General features: G+C 47.6%; 1 protein-coding gene across 18 annotated transcripts in view; it reads left to right on the plus strand.

Annotated features, from left to right (window-relative positions):
• Cux1 (cut like homeobox 1) overlaps positions 1-21,266 on the plus strand; it is a 349,043-nt gene that overhangs the window by 228,443 nt on the left and 99,334 nt on the right. The window lies entirely within an intron of this gene.

Consider the following 21,266-nt stretch of genomic DNA (forward strand, 5'->3'; position numbering starts at 1 on the left):
GCCCTGTGGTCAGACCCAGCTCTGCCCACAAACAGGAAACTTCTGCACAAAAACCAGAATGTCCTTGTTGGCATATCTGAACCCAGTGGAAACAGCCAGACCACTCAGCCTCCTCAGCCTCCTCTGAGGCTTACTAAGGGACGGGGTGGTTAAAGTTTCACTTTGCAGTTCCCTGGCTTTGGGGTTAACTCTTTCCATCCTGGGACTGAGGCTACAGCCACCCACTTCCTTCCAGAACCCACAGACTAAGAGTCCTCACCCCCAGGGTGTGATCACAGCAGAAACACCAACTGCCAGGATGGAGCTGGGTCATCTCCATGTGCTTCGGGGCTCTTGTCCCCCTGTGTCCCTCTCCTGCTCGTGTGTTATCTTTACTTTTCAGTTCTTTCTGTTGGACTTAATCTACTCAGTAGGTTCTTTTGCTCAGTAAATATGAGCTCTTAATTGCCCTTTTGACGCCGAGGCATTGTTTTGTAGCATTTCTTTTGTAAAACAGTTTGGTGTGTAGACAGTGTCCTGTGAGGGCACTCTTCTCCACACCACGGGAGAGTGACAGCCCGAGTGACTTTGGTGACCCACTCAATTGTGTCACTCCTTTGCCTTGTTCTCATTAAACTGTGGCACTTTCTAAAGGACATAGATAAGTCTTTTCTTATAATTGTGTATATCTGTAGTCAGCCACAGTTTGTTTTATTGTTTTGTGTTCATTTTCATTGCCCTGAAGAATAGCTGATAAAAACAGTTTCAAAGATAAAAGACTTATTTTAGGGGCTCACAGTTTCTGAGGTTGAAGGCTGTGTTGCTTGGTCCCATCGCTGTGGGCCTGTGGTGAGGCAGAGCACCATGGTGGAGAGGGTGGTGTGGAATGGAGCTGCTCCCCTCACAGCGGCCAGGAAGCAGAGGGCAAGACAGGAATGAGCCAGAGACAAGGCACGCACCAGTGACCCACTGCCTCCAACCCGGCCCCACCCATCAATGGATTAACACACTGATGAGGTATGCGTCCTCATTTTCCTGTCACTTCTCAATATTGTCACCAACTGGGGACCACGCCTTTGACCTATGAGCCTTTTGAGGAAAGACTTTTGCAGTAACATATGTTGGTGAGGATGCAGAGAAGAGGGAACTCTTGAATATTGCTGATGGGAATTTAAATTAGTAAAACCATTATGGAAAACACTATGAAGGGTCCCAGAAAACCTAAAAATAGAAATGCCATATGGTCCAGCAATCCTGCTTCTCGATGTAGACCCCAGTAATTGAAGTCAATATGTCAGCATGACACCTGTGCTCCCATGTCACAACAGCCTTATTTGTCACAGCCATAAATGGATGCAACCTACAACGTGCATCCACTCATGTGATAGGGCATATATGCACAGTGGAATACTATTCAGCCTTAAAAAAGGAAGTCCTGTCATTTGCAACAACATGGGTGAACATGGAAGATGTTATGCTCAGTGAAATAAGCCAGGCATAGATGACTCCTACTGCACAACCTCACTCACATATGAAATCTAAGAAAGTGAGCTCACAGAAGTAGAGAATAGAGTGGCAGTTGGTCACAGACAGGATGCCAGTGAAAGGAATGAGGAACCACTGGCCAGAAGGTACAACATTTCTGGTAGACAGGAGGAAAATGTTTTAAGATACATTGTACAACAGGATGATGATAGTGAATAAAACTGTATACTGCATTTCAAAATAGATAAATTTCAGATGTCTCGCCATAAACTAGTTATAGGTAGGTTTACACTCTAGATTTAATTTTTTCTTTTTTTTGGTGGCAGTATGATTTGAACTCAGGGCCTTACACTTGCTAGACAGTCACTCTACCTCTTGAACCACTCCACCAGCCCTTTTTTGTGTTGGGTTCTTTTTTTTCAAGATAGTGTCTCACATACTATTTGCCCAGGGCTGGCTTTGAACCTCAATCCTCCTGATCTCTGCCTCCTGAGTAGCTAGGATTGCAGGCGTGAGCCACCTGTGCCTGGCTTCATTTCACATCTTATACATATAGCAAAATATCACATTGATTGCACCCCAAAATGCAGACAGTAGGATTTTCCCATTTAAAATAATATTTTGTAAAATTTATGTGCCCCCACCTCCAAGCCGCTCTAAATGGTTTTCATAAGTTGGTCATAAGTGGAATTGATTTATGGAGAGGGGGCCAGCTAGTGGGGTAATAAGGTAGACTAGGATACAGAACAATAGAATAAAATTGTCCTTGCTCATGGTCATTCAGCATTGTTTTGTGACACTCCAGAATTCATTGTCCAAATCTACAAAATAGAGACCGTTCCAGGGTTGCAATGGAAAAGTTCTGCCCCATACCCTGATCTGATGGCTTTTTACTTTTTATTGTCGTACTGGGTGGGGGCCGATCTGATCCTGAAAGCCGCTGCTCCAAGAGTTCTAAAAGCTCACCTTCTAAGAGCCAGCGTCTGCTGCCTGATGGGGAGGCTCTGAGGACCGTGGGCATCCATCCACCCACTTGGAGAAGAAACTGGCCAAAGTCAGGAACAGCTCAGATATGACAGTAGAGTGTGTCTCTTGTCACCTGATGGCTGGTTACTGATCGACAGTTTCCCGCTACAATCTCCTGTTTTCATTTTGGGCTTTTGAAAAGCCACATGGAAAATCCGGGTCTCTTCAGCCCAGTGGTTTTAGGAGTCATTTGGTAAGCATCTGAGGACAGGCCCTGGAGGGTGGCTGGATGGGGAAAGGCCTCACTTTCCCTGGGCTTCCTCGGGTTGTATCTTCCCTAGGTGAGCAATGCAGCCACTAGGGAGCCTGTCTCCTGTCCCCACCCCCTTCTTGCCTTGCTGGTGGCCAGCGAGATGACACTTCTCAACCAGAGCTGATTGTGAACAGTGGGGACCACTCCCAGCTGACCCGCTCCACAGGGGGGAATTGGGGTGCCTGGAAGGGGAGCAGGGAGGACCATCAGACTCCAGGGCTTTTCTGGTTACTCTTCACAGAAGCTTGGCTGGGGCCTCATCCTCAGCAGCCACCGCTGTCATTTTGACAAAACATTGGATCTCCAGATGGTCCCCCGAGGACTCAGAGGCTGGGTCGCCTCCATGGGAAGCAGTGTATACTGGTGCGGGCTTGGCGGAAGCTCTAGCCTGCTTCTCTCTGATCGGTGTAGATCACACCGAGAAGCCACGCCTGAGTCCAGACAGAGACTGGCAAATTGCTAATCCCTCCTAATTCATCTCCAGTAAGGATAGAACCCAAAGGTGTGGGGAGTCGATCGTCATGCCTAGCCTCAGGACTGTAGCTTTTGTGCCCCCAGTGCCCAGGGGGCCCTGGCACTGCTGTGCTCACAGTGAGGGAAACTTGCCCCGGACTGAGCATGGCGCACTTACAGTGAGGCCCACGTGGGTAATTGCAGGGAAGCTAGGAGATGGTGGTCGGCCGTGGACTGGAGCAGGTGTTTCCAGGGGCTGCTCAGTGTGGGACCCTCTGCCAGGCTCAGAGGCTCCTGAGCCTTTCATGGTTCCATGGGGAGACAGGTCACCCAGTGCAGCATGATGACAGCTGGGGTCTTTCACAGGGACAGGGCGCTGCCTTTGCTTAGGGGTCCTGAGGGGTCTCTGTAGGACACAGGCAGGCAGTTCCCATGGGGTCATTCTAAAGTGGGCCTGTTTCTTGGGGTGCAGGAGGGAGGAGGGAAGCTGGAAGGGCGGGGCTGGACAAGAGGAGGATCACTTCACAGATAGTCAGTCTTAAAACATCTCAGAATAATGTCTGTTTTCTGCAAAGGGCATGTTTGTGGGCAGAAAATGTGAGGAGGGGCCTGGAAGGCAGTCTGGAAAACGTGCTCTAGAGACGGGCTTTCCTGGAAATGAATCACACAGCATCATACACCCTGAATCACCTGAGCCAAACTGTGGCCTCCAGGCCTCACTTTTCCGTTCTGTACAATGGGCATAACAACTGTCCAGTCACCGGGTAGCTATAGAAAGTAGCGAGGCACACGTGTCCAGCACAGGGAGAGGCAAGGACCCTGGTCACCCTGTAGGGCTCACTTTGGGTTCTAGAGGCAGCAGGCCTTGGAGGAGGTTGGCCTGGGTGGCATCACCTCCCCAGGGATCGTGAAGGACACACACACTGCTGCCTGGCACTGTTTGGGAAGAAGCTGCAAGCTGACGGCACCCAGGCTGCTCCAAGCACCCAGCTGCTGGCATGCAGTCACCCCCGTGCGTCAGCTGGGACAACACGGGTGGCTGTGACGGGGAGCGGCAGCAGTAAAGTTTTCCGTGTGTAGGCTTGAAGCAAAATGTAATTCGCCTTTATGTGCAGAACAAGGCCTCATTGATGAGTACAGCTGCTCTTTGTTTTGTCCTGTCACTAGAGTGGGAGGTAAAAATGTCCTTCTGCATGTCTATTAATGCGAGGTTCTTCAGACAAATGGCAGGCACTGCTTAATATTTGCTGGGACACGGCGGGGGGGGCCTTGCCAAAACAGTTGTTGTGTAAGCGGATTGCAGGGTTTCACATTATAACCGTTTCTGGGTTAAATAAATTAATTATTTCTGCTTGGTTTTTTTTTTCCTTAGTGAAAAATGTACTTCCTCCTCAGAGGGTCCCCCCACCATGTCCAGTTCTCCCTTTATCTCCTAGCAAGCGTAGAGACAGGGAGCCTCTGGCAAAACTCAGTGGTGTGGGTTTTAACATTGACACGGGTCCCTGGGACAGCCTGGCAGGGGGACAGGCTTCCTTCACCCGCCCAAGAGGGCCCTGTGTCGCTGCGCCCCGTGTCTTGCAGCTCTTCACTTTGACCCTTATGTCAAGGTCACTGCTATCCCCACCAGGAGGACTGTGTCACCCCAAGTGACTGGGGTTGTGGGCACAAGTGCAGCAAGTACAGTGGCCCACGGCCACTTCTTTGCTGGGTCCCAGATCTGGGAGGACAAGGAGCACACATCAGCCTCACGCTCCTCCCAGCACGTGGGCTTGTGCTCCCCAGTCTCCATGAAAGGAAACATTGAGTCTCACTGGAATACTCCGGGTTTTGTTGTTGTTGTTGTTGTTGGTTTTTTTTTATAGCTAATGTTTATTGTAGAAGAATTTTCTCCTCCCAGACCTCTCCTGCTCATGAACTTCGTATTTCTCATGGCTGCTCCCACTGGTTTTTTGTTTTTTCTTTTAGCCTCCATGCTTTTTCAAACAACGACTTCACAAAAGAGACATTTGGGAGGCTTCACTTGAGAGCATGCATTTTGTGCTGTGTTTGTGACTAGTGTTTGTCACGGACGGCACATGCCCTGAACAAGAGATGTCTGAGCTGGCTAGCTGAGGACCTGATTGAGACCATTTAGGGGAGCCCTGGGGGGATGGGGACCCCCACATCCCAACAGAGGACAGAAGGCAGGATTTGAAAGATGAGGAATGTCTCCGTGGGAAATGCAGCCAATGCACTGTTGGCATGAGTGACACAGGTGCCATCCTATAGATTGTCCTAGACTATGTCACAGCGGGTTCTCACACTTGGACTTTGAAGCAGTCATTAAGGAAGCACCTCCTGTGTCCACTGCGTGGAAGAAGAGCATCCCAGGAGCACAGGGTCAGGCCCACACCTTGTCCTCTGAGCTCAGTGTCCAGCACACAACCATGGTCCCCTCTGTGGCTGGAGCTGCCTTTGCAATGGTAGTGGCAGCCTTACCTGTGTGAGTTGCTGCAGGTGACAGCATGTCACTGAAGGACTGTTCTCTTTCCCACCACAGATGGGTCCCTTTTTTTTTTTTTTTTTTTTTTTGTGGTACTGGGGTTTGAACTCAGGGCCTATGCCTTGAGCCACTCCACCAGCTTTTTTTTTGTGTGGTAGATTTTTTTCAAGATAGGGTCTCTTGAACTGTTTGCCTAGGCTGGCTTCGAACCTTGATCCTCCTTATCTCTGCCTCCTGAGTAGCTGGGCTTATAGGCGTGAGCCACCAAGGCCTGGCTCCTTTATTTTCTTTATTGTTGACAGGAAAGCTCCAGAAGCTGGGCCAGGTACAGCCCAGCTGACTAAGGCTGAGAATCCCACATTACTTCCCTGACTGAATTAAAAAGACCTGTTGAGAGCCGGGCCCATGCCTTTAAGAATGGGCCGTTTTCTGTGTTCTGTCTTTCTTTCAAGTCATCAGTTTCCAGCACAGGTTACTGTAATTATCCTGGTCAGATTAATTTCCCTGAAAATAGAGAAACAGCTACATTTGCGATTTCAAGGGTATGGACTGAAATAAAGACCCTACTGTCTCCAAAACCTTGCACTAAATCACACTGGGAAGGAAAAACTGGCAACCTTTTTCCCATGTCTTATCTCCAGAAGAGTTTGTGCATGTGGGAGATGTCTGGTGTCTTCCACCCCCTACACGTATTTTGCTTCACACCTAAAGCTGGATGCCTGATTGAACCCTGAGGGGATTTACTTGGTGTTTGCATCCAAACAGCTGTTCTAACTCCAGGCAGGTCTAAAACTCACAAACCATCAATAGGCATTGTCTGCCTCATTCCTCCTTCCAGCTAATCTTTACTGAAGACCTGCTTCAAAGCAGGTTTTAGGCTGAGGCATGGTAGGCGTGCCTATAATCCCAGCTACTCAAGAGGCAGAGGTAGAACAATCACAGTCCAAGACCCTATCTGAAACCCTAACTAAAAAGCAGAAGGGCTTGTGGGTGTGGTTCAAGTGGTAGAGCACTTTCTTAGCAAGCATGGGGCCCTGAGTTCAATCCCCAGCACCACAAAAAATGGCAGGCTTGGGTCAGGTGCTCAGACTAGAGTCGAGTGGGCAGGTTACAGATGTGACCTGCCTGCGAACACACAAGCTTACACTCTGCACATGCATGCACATAGATGGCACTCTGTGTAAAAAGTGTGCAGAGAAACGTTTAGGGACATTATGTATAAGCAGTTATGTTCACCAGGATACTTTAGTGTTAAACAGAAGGCTTTATTCATAGAAGCTCACCAGGGTTTGGCTTGGTTTTTATTTATTTACTTATTTATTTGTTGCAGTCTGGGATTTGAACTCAGGACCTTCACCTTGAGCCACTCCACCAGCCCTTTTTTTGTGATGGGTTTTTTCGAGATAGGATCTCACAAACTATTCATCCAGGCTGGCTTTGAACCACAATCCTCTTGATCTCCAACTCCTGAGTACCTGGGATTACAGGCGTGTGCCAGTGGTGCCCCACTTGCTTTACTTATTTGTTTGTTTGTTTGTTTTCTGTGAGACTGAGTCTTACTGTGTTGCCTGTGCTGACCTCAAACTCCTACGCTCCAGCGATCCTCCCACCTCAGTCTCCCAAGAAGGCAGGACTTGTGGGCATGTACCACCACACCTGGCTCGGCTAGCTTTGGTAACAGTTTCCCTTCTTTAGAGGTCCTTGAAGTTTTCCTGATTCACTAGCAAGGCAAATCTTGGGGAACTCCAAGTTGAAAGCTAAAGGAAATGGGCCCAAGGACTGTTAGAAGGGAACATCAGTCTGAGCAACATCAGGTGGCCTGAAATGAGGGTGTCACAATGCATGCCGTCCCACAGGCCAGAATGGGCGGCTGGGGTAGGGTGACGTGTGGCCTGCAGTGCACTTGTCCCCAGTGCTAACTGCAAACTACTCAGAGGCCTTCCGCGTGTTCTCTGTATACCTGTGCTGAGTCAATCAGCATGCCTTCACTGTGACAGTGTAGGGCTCAGGGCCCAACAGAGCTGGACCCCACAGTGCCTGGCCTGCAGTCTCACCAGTGTGGGCATTGGCACTCTAGGAAGGAAGCTAAGGGGGGAGCCCTTGCTTCTAAGAAGAAGGCAGGTGACATCAGACTTCTAGAAGGACAAGAATGGAGATCTTAAACATTCTCACCATCTCCTGCCTCTATTCAAATGCGCTGAAGTCTGGTGGTTCTGGCTCAGCAAGGGAAGTTCCTAGCTGTGGCTCAGAGGGCCACACCAATCATGGTGACCTGGTCCCCTTTGCTCCAGAAGTAGCAAAGGAAGTCACTAACCTTGCACCGTCCCAGTCCTGCCAGGGCCTCTGGGAAGGAACATAGAAAGGTTGATAGAGAAAAGTCCTTCCTGATAACTCCCAAACCAGTGAGGTGAATTCCCTATTATGTGACATTTCCTTATTTCTTTATTCTGAGGTGCTGGGTATGGAACCCAGGGCCTTGGCCATAGCAGACAAGTCCCCACTACTGAGCTACAGCCCAGCCGTCATTTATTAAGTACAAAAGTCATACATGCTCAATTGTGCTAAGTCTAGAAAACTCTACAGGGTTTTAATCCAGTGGTTCACACCTATAATCCCAGCAACTCAGGAGGCAGAGATCAGGAGGATCACAGTTCAAAGCCAGCCTGGGCAAATAGTTCTCAAAACCCTATCTCAGAAATACCCAATACAAAATATGGCTGGTGGAGTGGCTCAAGTGGTAGAGACCTGCCTAGCAAGTGTGAGGCCCTGAGTTCAAACCCCAGTACCACCAAAAAAAAAAGAAAGAAAGATTTTAAAAATAAAACATCACACGGAACCCCACAGCACAGAGCTGATTTCTGTGAATGCCTCAGTACATTTCTTCCAGGCCTTTCTCTATATAGTGCTTTACTTTTCGTTAGGTTTTTTTTTCTTAATTTCTTTTATCAATGGCATCAGAACGATAGGTGTTTTTTGCTTGACGTGTTGTAAGTATTAGATGCTGAGTGAGAGTCTGGTGTATAATCCCACATCCACGGCCTTACAGATTGTAAACTAGGAAGCTTTGTGCCTACTCTGTCTTTTCATACTTTTCTCTTCTGCCATCTTTAGGTGGCTTCCTCATGCCACCATCAGAGCAGACTGTGGAGGCCCAGACCTGTCACACAGGACCCACAGCAGCACTAGTACAAGTCCCCTATTACCCAGACTCTGCTGTGTGACATTTGTAGGCCTTTGATGAAAAGTCAGTGGAAGGTGCTCCTGATCTGGTCTCAGAAGACCCTGGCTCAGGTCCCAGCTCTGTCACCAGGTGTGGCCTAACAGAGTTCACTCCTGGGCAGATCAACTGGCTGGGGTGGGAGAACCAACCACTTCCTTTTGTCTTACACTTGGTCACCTGGGAATCTTCCAGTACTTTCTCCAGCTGGGCCTGTTGGTGGAGTGGCCCTCAGGGAAGGCTCTGCCCAGGGCATCAGTGTGAGAACCCAGGCCTCCCAGTCACAAAACCCTGATTTCCCGTAAAATGAACCAAGGCCAGACCCAGGACCCTGGTCCCGGATCTGTGCTGAGCCCTCAGGAAATGGTGGCTGCTGTTGTATTGCTCTGAGCTCTACGGCACCCCTGGCATCTCCTGGCCGTCTTAGAAGATGCTGGCTGACTTCCTCTTGTTAAGGCCCCTCCTGCTCCCAGGAGTCCACTTTCCACCTTGAACTTCTGAAGTAGGCATACAGTTGCAGGGCTTGTCCATGGAGTGTGGTACACCTCTGGACTAAGGTACACTACTTTGGCTTGCATCATTTTCCTAGAGACTCTGCATTTCAAAGTCTTAATTAATTGTCATTTAGCTATTGCTAACATGGAAGCCAAAAGGTCTTTGTTCAACCATTGCAAAGCGGTTAATACTTCAATAAATATGTCCCTTGCTGAGTGCCGGTGGTCACGTCTATAATCCTAGCTATTCAGGAGGATCACAGTTCGAAGCCAGTCTGGGGAAATAGTTCCCAAGACCCTATCTCAAAAAAAAACCTACCATAAAAAAAGAGGGGCTTGGTGGAGTGGCTCAAGGAGTAGGCCCTGAGTTCAAGCCCAGTATGGCAAAAAGAAAAAAGAGTCCTACAGAAAGCCAGAATAAGGCAGATAATTGAAGCCATTGATTTCCTTCACGGCTTGTTTGCCCTTTCATTCCCTTCCTGAGGTGTTGCTTGTTGAGGAATGTCTCCAATTGCCAGCAAGACAGTGGGGTGTCTCATATTTCCCCGCCAGCCCGCCTTGCAGCCCAAGCCGAGTTCTTAGGCAAGCCTGCATGATGAATTTTTAATGCACAACTGTACGCCATTCCTCTGGCAGTGTGGCTCCATTGCTCTCCTGAGCCTACAGATTTACCGCTCCGATGATCAGAGCACAATCTGGGGGCAGTTGACATCAGTGAGGGATTAACCCCCCAGATCCATGTCTGTGCCCCCCACTCCTCCAAAAAGAAACCCTAAGGAATTGGAAGAAGAAAATTAAAATTATGTGTTGTTTGGGAAAGTTCCCCAAATAGCCTGGCACACAAAAGCAGAGCAATTTTTTTTGTTGTTTGAAATTTTATCGGGTAGCATATATTTTTACCTTTTTGCTTACTTTTTTTTTTATAAAGTGGGACTATTTTTACTTGAATACATTTCTGTGATCTTTCTACCCTTAAAAAAGCTTTACTTACAGAATATATAGATTCCTGGATGCTTGCCAGATCCCAAGGAAAGCTCAAATGTAATTAGAACCCAAACTTTGTTGACAATGGAAAGAGGACCAAGTTGTGTTAAGTGGCTAATTCTGTTCATGGGCATATGGTGAATTGTTACTTTTTTTCCCTGGTAGCTTTCTGTATTTTTGAAGGTTTCAAAATTAAGAAGAAAAAGTTGTATATAGAAATTGCTTGAGTTTAAAGAGGTTGGAGAAGGATTGAGTCTTCAGTAAGCAGTAGAATAAATGGCTAACTATGAAGGAGAGAAGTCAGAGCCAAGCTCTATGCAAATTAAAGCCTACATGTTTTAAATATTTAAATGTAAAAAAACCAGAAACACTGGGAGCAATTTTAGGTGGGTATTTATATAATGAGGGGGTGGAAAAGGTCTTTTTAAGCTTGAGGCAAAAGTAGAAATCACAAAGAGAAATTTGAAGTCTTCTGGAGATAGAAGGAAAGATGGATGGATGGATGGATGGGTAGACAGATGGTAGGCAGCAAATGGTAGTGGATGGATGGATGGATAGATGGGTGAGTGATAGGCAGTGAATGATAGTGGATGGATGGGTAGATGAGTGGGTGGGTGGATGAATGGGTGATATGGATGGGTGGATGGCTGGCTGGATGGGTGAGTAGATGGATGGATGGATGGATGGTAGGCAGTGAATGGTAGTGGATGAGTGGATGGATGGATGGATGGGTGGGTGGATGGATGGATGGATGGTAGGCAGTGGATGGTGAATAAGTGGGTGGATGGATGGATGGATGGGTGGTAGGCAGTGAATGGTAGGGGATGGATGGGTGGGTGGATGGATGGATGTGCAAATGGGTGAGTGGGTGGGTGGATGGATGGGCAGATGGGTGGGTGGATGGATGGGCAGATGAGTGGGTGGGTGGATGGATGGGTAGATGAGTGGATGGGTAGTTGAGTGGGTGGGTGAATGGATGGGTGATGATGGATGGATGGATGGTAGGCAGTGGATGGTAGTGGATGAGTGGATAAGTGGATGGATGGATGGATGGGTGGGTGGTAGGCAGTGGATGGTGAATAAGTGGGTGGATGGATGGATGGATGGATGGGTGGTAGGCAGTGGATGGTAGTGGATGGATGGATGGGCGGATGGATGATAATGAATGGATAGATGGGTGAGTGGATGGATGGATGGATGGATGGGTTGGTGGTTGGATGGTAGGGAGTGAATGGTAGTGGATGGGTGGGTGGGTGGTAGGGAGTGAATGGTAGTGGATGGGTGGATAAGTGGGTGGATGGATGGGTGGGTGGGTGGTAGGTAGTAAATGGTGGTGGATGAGTGGGTGGATAGCTGGATGGATGGGTGATGATGGATGGGTGCGTGGGTGGGCAAAAATATTTGCAATATGTATATATGTAAAGAGCCTGTACAAAGCAATAAGAAAAAGTCTAATGCCCCAACGGAGAAAGTTCTGTTCTGTTTTTTATGAGCTACTTTCTAGCTTGTGTCCCAAGCTCAGGTTAATCTGTTGTCTTTGATAACTTTGTCCTTCCCTTCTGAGTTTTTGTTTTAGTTTTTTTCTCCCTGGGCATCCACAATCTTCCCTCATTCCAGAACTTAGGGTCCCTCCTCCCCCCGCAGCACCCTTTCACGGTGGCTCTCCCTGCATAAGACATCCTCATCCCTTACTTCGTCTCCTCTCTCGTCTAGTGGCCTCATTTATTTAGTATTTTACCAACTTGTGTCTCTGCTGGCCATTTCTCCCCAGAGAATTCCATCCTCCACAGAGCCAAAGTATCTTTCTGGAATGTGACTTGCTTCCGCTTAAGAACCTTCCCTAGCTGGCTCTCTTGTCCCTGAGGACAAGTCCCAAATCATAGTGTGGTACACAGGGCACTTAGAGGGGCAGCTCTGTCCCTATGGAATCCCCAGGCCTGTGTGCTCTTACAGCCCAGGTCACCTGCACTTACAGGTACATCCCTGCCTCCCCCTGCCCACTGCGCACCTGCATGTACCTCTCTGTGATGTGAAGGGGGCCTCTGGTCTCCCTGCTCCAGGGGCTGCTAACATGGCATCCTTGGCGACAATCTAGGGAGGTCCTGAATTTGCACCCAAATGAAATACGGCTTTATTTTTGCTAATATCCAACCGTGATGTAGCAATTTCCTTCCGCTGTAAAGGAAGTCAACAAGCCAGGGTAATTGCAGACCTGGGGCCTCGTTGCCTGTGGCAGTCACATTTTCACTTCACACTCAGTTGTCATAGGTGTCATAAAGGCCATTGGGATTCATCACTACCTCAAACGTCAGTGAGGTAGACCCGCCACCAGACTTCCTATTCAGTGCACCAATAAAAGACACTTATTACTTATCACAAATTTGGATTTTTTGATATTTTAATAATTGGATTTTAAAATAGTTTTTTTCCTTAGTAAACATTTACATTTAAGACATTATTCTGAGAACAAGCCCATCTTCTACACTAGACTTAAGGGAAGACCCTTGCACAAGAAGCATGAGGCATTTCTCTTAGTTCAGTCACCAACCTTAAAAACAGTTTTTTTAGACTCTTTTTTAGGGTTGCAGTATTAGGGTTTGAACTCAGGGCCTGGCACTCTGCTTTTAAGGTTATTTTTCAGATAGGGTCTCATGTTTTTGCCTGGAGTTGGCTTCCTTTTTCTTAGCCATCTTCTCTAATGCATCTTTCAAGAAAATTGTACTTCTGTGCAGAATTTTTAGTTACACACACACCTCCGGACCCTGAGGAAAGACAGCAAATGAGTTCACTGTGCCTGGCCTGGGCGAGGACTGGAGCTGCTTCTGCCTCCTGTGAGTGACTGAGTTCATAGGCGTCTCATGTGCCAGGGGCCCCATGTCAGGGTGCAGGCAGTGTTAGCCCTTGTCGTCCTCGGTTGTATCTCTGAACCCCTCATCTAGCTCCTGGCAGCTTCGTGGCCCTCCGTCAACACTGTTGCTCAATATTGAACCATCAGCCATCGTCTTGCTTTTATTGTTGTTTTGAACAGGGTCTCACGGTGCAGCTATGGCTGGGCTGGAACTCAAGATCCTCCTGCCTCTGCCTCCTGAGTGCTGGGATTACAGGCGGGAAGCACTGCACCCAGCATTAGGCACCTTGATGATAATAAAGTCTGAGACACAAATTTTGTCACCGCATAACCAGTCCTGTTTTGAGAACACACAGGTTTGTGCGTATTTTAGGCAGACACAGCTGTGCATACAAGGGTTACGTAGTTGTGCACGTAGCACAACTAACAGTCACTGGAGAAGCCTCCCCATTATTTTGACATGATTTGACATTATTTCATACAGCTTTTACAACTGCCTGTCTGCTAGCTTACCATTCTGCTGGTGACATTTTATTTTCTTCTCTTGACAAATCAGAGCTTCAGGAACCATTTTTTTTGTTGTTGACGGTCCTGGGATTTGAACTCAGGGCCTCACTCTTGCTAGGCAGGTGCTCTACCACGTGAACCACTCCGCCAGCCCACGGGAATCATTCTTGATTAGAACAATAATTCCTGAAAGAATTTGTCAGGAAGAGAGGCTGCCGGGGCAAAAGAGAGACAGGCTGTCCAAGCTTTTCTGCATGCTACCCAGCAGCAGCCAGAGTCGGGGTTCGGGGTTCACCCCCGGCCCCTCCTGGCACTGGAGAGGTGGCATCCCAGCGCCTGTGCCAGTCTGGCCTTCCTGGAAAGATCCGGGCTCTGGGAACATGGCCTGACCTGACCCTCAGTGCCATGTGCAGGTGGGAGCTGACCTGCAGGAACTTCTGCCCTTCCCTGAGGCACTGAAGGGGACCTCAGGTGCCTTAGCACAAAACTCAGCGTTTCCCTGCTGCTTGTTTACTGTGTTCCCTTCTGTCCTGGGGACACAGGTACTGCGGGGGGGCGGGGGGGTGGATTTCAGCCACTCACTGACATCCATAGTACTCTGCCCGCTGGTCACTTCGCTTTTCACTTGACCTGTAGCGACTTACATTGTCCACAGTAGGCTCTTTGTTTCCTTCGGCTCTGCATCCTGAGATTCAGCTGAGCACAGATGCAAAAGCACTCAGGAAAATACTACATCTGCACTGAACGAGCACGGCTTTGTTTTGGTTTGGTTTGGTTTTGGCTTGTCATTATTCCCTAAACAATACGGTCTAACAAGTACAGCATTTACATCGGGTTAGGCTTCAGAGCCTGCGGGTCTGTGCAATTACTTCCCGATCTATTTGGCAGCTCACACCTCTGTGGACCTTGGTGTTTGCACAGGTTATAAAGTCAGTCCCCACCTACACCAAGTAAGATAGGTCTCGTTAATTTTATCATTTATCATTTCCAATCGAGAATCACAGAAATATTTCCTTCACATTTTCTTGGGTTTTTTTTTTTTTTAATGGCTTACCGTACATTTAATTTAGTTTGTGCGTAATTTATGTGGCCCAGTCTGACCTCAATCTCACGTTCTTCCTACCTCAGCCTCCCACATAGCCGGGATTACAGGTATGCTTTGTCTTCATTTCCACTAGGATTGACGATTCCTTCCTGCAGTATTTCATGTCTCACAAATCACACAAAGATGAATTACACGTACTGATTTCTGCCTATAATTTCATTCCATCGGTCTAATTTTTCATCTTAATAAGGAGCACATAAAATTCATGTCTTGTACAGTTAACTAGTTTACTGTGGTTTCTGTTGGTTTTGTTTAAAAACAAAAGCGTTTAGTATTTTGCTCACCTGATTTTTACTGTAAGCCCCTGTCACTTCACCAAGTTTTATAAATTAACTTAGGAGATACAGTCATCCTTATTTATATTTAATGCAACCTCAAGTAAGGAATGTCGTCATTAGCTTGCCTTTCCAGTAGTGTTCTTTAATTCGATTTTCTTAAAGAGGATATAAAGATTTTCTTTATATCACAGCATTTTGATATTACATCCCTCTTGTAGGGAAAGATAGAGTGTTTACTTCACTTTCCAGAGATTTACGGCTGGTATCTACAAGTTTTTTTGTTCTCTTACACCAAAAACTGAACTCATGACTCTCTGCCCATTCGCTTAAGTGAGTTCCTTGGCTTTTGTGAGCACATGCCATGTTCCCTGCAGGTAGTGACATTGTACCCTTTTGTGACAAAAGGGGTCCTCTTCTTTCATCCCTGGTTTGTTTGGTTTTGTTTTTCCTTTATTTTATTTTATTTTTTTTTGTACGGCACTGGGGTTTGAACTCAGGGCCTCACACTTGCTAAGCAGACACTCTACCACATGAGCCCCTCCACCAGCCCTTGTTTGTGTTGGGTATTTTCAAAATAGGGTCTCATGAACTATTTGCCCGGGCTGGCTTCAAACCTCGATCCTCCTGATCTCTGCCTCCTGAGTAGCCGGGATTATAGGCGAGAGCCACCAGTGCTTGGCCATCCCTGTTTTAAAAGGATTGCCTCTGTTATTCTCTGTGAAGAATGTAATGCATGCTCTGGTTTGAAGCAAGTGTTTTTTCAGCTCTGAGTGGATCTGTAGACTCCACATGATTGGGATGCCCATGTGACACCTCCTTCTCGGGCAGTGAGTTTTTCTGTCGGATTATACTTGTATGAATTGGGTTTTCTTGTCTTACTGTTTCAGGCAAGTTCCAGATTACATTTCTATTATTTTCTGTGCCTTACAGCATTTCTGATTTCTCCCAAACATTTTACTGTGGTTAGTGTAGCTTACAACCTGACCTCCATTAGCCTTTTAAAAGGTCTCATCAGCCATTTCACTTGAAGTGTCTTCCTACTACACTTGGTTAAATTTTGCATTTTCTCCAAATATATATTTGCACATTTTTTTGGTCAGTACTGGGATTTGAACTCAAGGCCTCAGGGACACTAGACAGGTGCTCTATCACTTGAGCCATGTCCCCAGACCTTTTTGCTTTATTTTTCAAATAGGGTCTGGTGTTTATGCTTGAGGCTGTCTGGACCAGGATCCTCCTATTTATGCTTCCTGCTTAGCTGGGATGGCAGGTGAGAGCCATCGCTCCCAGCTTATTGGTTGAGATGGGGTCTCACTAACATTTTCTCTGTGCTGATCTCAAACTGCAGTCCTCTTGATCTCTGCCTCCCTAGTTGCTAGTATTACAGGCATAAGCCACCACACCCAGCCCCAAATACATATTTTTATGGGTCAGTTTGACCTTGATATAACTCTTCCTTATTGTTGAGTCATGTTTTCTGATTCATAGTATCTGTCATAACCTTTCTCCCCCCGCCCCCATACTGGGGTTTGAACTCAGTTGCTAGGCAAGAGCTCTGCCACTTAACACACACACACACACACACACGCACGCGCGCGCCTTTTTTGAATTTAGTTAGTTTTCAGATAGGGCCTCACATTGTTTCCAAGGGCTGGCCTCGGAGAGCAATCCTCCTACCTATGTCTCCTGCATGTGCCACACACTCAGCTTGTTAGTTGACATGGAGTTTCGCTAATTCAGAGTGGCCTCGAACCTCCATCCTCCCGATCTCAGCCCCCTGGGTTGATGGCATTACAGGCGTGCGCCACCATGCACAGCCCTATTTAAGGGAAACTTGTGTGGATGTCCCCAGTCCTCTCCTCATCCCAGTGGTGAGACTCCTGTTATTAGTAAAATTCACTTGAATATCGACCTCATCGAGCCTGCTGAGACCTTGAAGTCAATACGCAAGTGCTCTTGCCGCACTGGACTGTCTGGCCAAGCAGCAAATTGCATGTCACCTTATTAACCTTCCTGCCTCTTCAGTGAGGCCCATCTTGTCTAGAAGACACTGAACTACAGATGACTGCCAGTGAGCTCTTCAAAGTGACACGGATTTTGTGGTGATTCTCAAAAAGCATGCAGCGAGTGACAAAAGTCTCCATCAATGATAAGCTCCCTTTACTCCCGAGCATATGGCCAGGACTTGTCACAAACTTGATGCTTGCCAGGTAGATCCCAGGAGGTGACCTACATAGAGCCGACCACTCTCATCACCATGGTGTCTTAAACAGTCTCGCTGTGTTTCTTCAGTTTTACTAATCTCAGAAATTTCTCAGCTGGGTATCCAGGGTCCTTCACTGTAAATTAACCCCAGGAAGCACTGTCCTTTGAAAATAACTGAGTCTGATTTCCTACCCAGAATTACGGCTTTTGTATAGCAATGATCAAGCGCATAGGCTGAAGCCGGGCATGGTGCCGCACAGCTATAATCCTAGCTACCCAGGAGGCAGAGATCAAGAGGATTGAAGTTCGAAGCCAGCCCAGGCAAATAGTTCAAGAGACCCTATCTTGAAAAAATCCATCACCAAAAAGGTCTATTGAAATGGCAGTGGTAGACCACCTACCTAGCAAGTGTGAGGTCCTGAGTTCAAATCCCAGTACTACAAACAAAAGAAATCCTTTCCAACTCCCAGTACTAGGGAGGCTGAGGCAGGAGGATCTGGAGTTTGAGTTCAAGGCCAGCCTGGGCTACATAGAGAGACACCCCCCACCAAAAAAAAAAATCCCTTCCCAAATGACAATCCTTTCCCTGTGACAAATCCAGGAAGGTTATTTTATTTTGTTACTTAAAATTCTCATCACAATCCACCGAAGTATTTGAAATGACTTTAAGACAACACATGAGGAACATGGTGGATGGATTTCACATACCTGCATGAAACAGAACCAAGAAACCTCTTGCAGCTGCTGTAAGTGGGGCAGGGAAGGGGTGGAGGGGGAGAGACAGCAGGGGCGATCTAACCAATGCACAAAATAAGCCTAATCAGCGTGGTCACTATGAATCCCCCTTTATAATGAATGTAGCCTAATAAAAATATTTTTAAAAAAAAGGCAGCACAGAATAAATAAGGCTTTGGGGTGGAGTCTGGGAATTAAAGGGGTAAAATGGGGGGGAGATAACTTTTAAGACTTGTGTTTGGGTAAAGAGCTCAGTCACTCAGTAACCTGAGGTGCTGGAGACGTCTCTCTCCCCATGCTTTTTTTTCAGACCTCAGCATTTGTGATATCCTGATATCACCGTTGGCCTGACTACGCGGGAGAACTTTGTGTTGTAATAACCTTTCTATTTTCCCCTCCATCTGAGCTCTGCGGCCTATTGTAGTGATTAGACAGGAGAGTGTTCTGAAAGGAAGCTTGGTCAAATCCCATGAGGTCAGAAGGAAGGGAAGGATGGTCTGCGTGGGGCCGGGGAGTCTGGCCTCATCTGAATTGTTTAACACTTCACAAGTCAAAAAGGAACCGCTGAATTATTCATTTGCGAGTTGCCCAGAAAAAAAAAATTTTTTTTAATTTTTTTAAAAGCCACTTACACTGCCCCAGTGCAGACTTCCGGTGCCAACAAGAGGAAGGAGAAGGATGCTGTCTGTCTGTACAGGTTCTGCAGCCTCTGAGGCCTGCTCGTACTGTTCCCTTCCCTGCTGGAGAAGGAAACCACCAGCCCGCTTAAGTGTGGGCAGTTGGGGTGGGGTGGGGATGAAGGCAGTGGGGGCTTTTGTGTTGGGAATAGCAGGATGGAGGAAGATTCTGAAGGCGCTGTGTCATCAGAGGCCCCAGGTAGCAGTGTGGTCAAAAGTGACCCGGGAGAAGGGCCCAGCGAGGTGGCTGGAGCTTGGTGATCAGGAAGGAGTAATAACTAACTACTGTGCAATTAAAGACCTTAGTATATTCTTAGTTTTAACTGTTCCCACCACCTAGTACTTAGGGGAAAAGGGAGTAATTAGAAGGTCTTGAATTTGGGAGTAAAGCAGCGTATTTACCATGCACGGACTACTGCTCACCCTGGGCCTCAGTTTGCCCTCTCTGTAGGGCTCTGGTGCCTCCTCTGGAGGGCAGGAGGCAGATAAAGAAGGAGGTTCCCTGCCTGAAGTCATGGCACTTCCTAGGTCGCTCCTGTTGGCCACAGGCGGTGTGCTAACAGTTAGGGAGACTGGAAGAAGAAAACCTGCCAGCAGCTGTGAAAGATTGAATGGAGGCTCAGGTTGAGCAAGCGATTCTCAGGCCACCCGGAAGGTTTGTCGTATTGAGAGTCGTGCCCTGAATGTACAGAGGGTATGTGTACAGGGCTGGGGGTGTGGCATGCTGCAGGTGCTGGGTTCAGTCCCTAGGACTACCAAAAAAAAATGTTCGTTTTTTCAGATAGGGTCTTTCACTAACTTGACCTGGTCTGGCCTTGGACTGTGATTCTTCTACCTCCACTTCCCAAGTAGTTGGAACCAGAGGTGTGCGCCACCACACTGGGCTTGCTTTTGAGATAGGGTCTCACTAATCTCTGCCCAGGCTGTTCTCAAGCCTCAGTACGCCCGTGTAGCTGGGGTTACAGGAGTGAACCACTGCACTTGGCCCTTGATTATCCTCTTGGAGATTAGAAAATAGCTCTGACCAGAGGAGAAAGATCCTGGTTTCTATGTACCAAAACAATGAAGAGTATGTGTCCGGGGTTTTGTGGTTTATAGAGCAGAACCTTCTTCCACTCAATCGGTGCCAGTTTGTTCCAGAACGCAGTGTTATTCCTCCGGTGTGAATAGCTCAAAGGTCTGCCCAAGGTCAAAGGACGGAGAGGCATTAGAGGAGAACTCAAACCCAGGTGCTCTGCCAGCCACACTCTTTCAGCTATTGGGCCACAACTTTCCTGATTGTGCCTTCCATAGCTCTGCCATGCTTGTGACTAAAGAACAAGGGAAAGGGAAAGGAAGAGTTTTCCTCCCACTCCTCATTGCTTTCAGTAGAGCAGAGCAGCCCATTGCTTCTGTTAGAACTCAGAGAAATGGCCTGGTGCAGTGGCTCATGCCTGTAATCCCAGCTACTCAGGAGACAGAGATTGGGAGGATTGGAGTTAGAGGCCAGCCCTGGCAAAATGGTCATCAAACCTCATCTCAACCACTATAAGCAATACATGATGGTGTATGCCTGTTGTCCCAGCCAACCTGGAAACAAAAATAGGAGGCTCGCACTCGTGGCCAGCCTGAATGCAAAATGCAAGACCTGTTCAGAAACTACTGGAGTGGCTCAAGCAGTAGAGCACCTGCCTAGCAAGTGTGAGGCCCTGAGTTCGAACCCCAGTACTGCCAAAAAGAAAAGTCCAAGAAATGTCGAGAAGCATTCAGAGACAGATCCCAGTGTTACTCCCAGAAGCTGTGCGGGGTTGTACAATGTCAAACCCTAATTCTCAGAGCTGCAGCTGTCCCGTGTCCCCTGCCTGGAGAAGGCTGAAGCCTATTTCTGGCCACACTAAGGGGCATTCTTTGGGATGTGTCCTGTTGGTTTGGCACCACTGGACCATCACACTGTGTTGGTACTATAAGATGCCAGCCTACCCACCAGCTAGACTTGGGTTGAACTTCCAAGAATTTTACTTAACTCACTTCACAGCAACAGGTGAGCTAAACAGATGAGGAAGGAAGTTTTCTTCACATTTGGGATTGAAAAAAGAGACTTAATGAAATTGTTTTTAATTGATTCTGTGAGATCATTGACGTTAATATAATGGTCATATAAAGACAGACTGTGGTTACCGTACACTCAGGCAGAGGTGACATTCTGCCACTTAACTATCAGCACAGTTTCAGTTCCAACAAAAATCAAAACCACTACTTTCAGGAGGTTGCTCCTAGTGATCAAGCTGTATAGCTGTGTCCCTCCCAGCCCAGGCCCTCCATCAGAGACAGCAGGGCCACTCAGAAGTGACACATGTAGTCAGGGTCTTGGGGGATGGCATATGGCTTCACCTGCACCCCAGCCAAGCACAGGCAGCTTCACCTGGGATAGAAAGTGGAGGAAGTTCCTACACATGAAAGTGTCAAGAAAACCTTTCCCTGAGCACTTCTTCCCTCCCCTCCCACTTTCCTCCCTTCCTCCATCAGCCCCCGTGGGTGTACAATGTAGGGCACAGGACA

The sequence above is a fragment of the Castor canadensis genome, chromosome 6 (genome assembly GCF_047511655.1).
Source record: "Castor canadensis chromosome 6, mCasCan1.hap1v2, whole genome shotgun sequence".
NCBI lineage: Eukaryota > Metazoa > Chordata > Mammalia > Rodentia > Castoridae > Castor > Castor canadensis.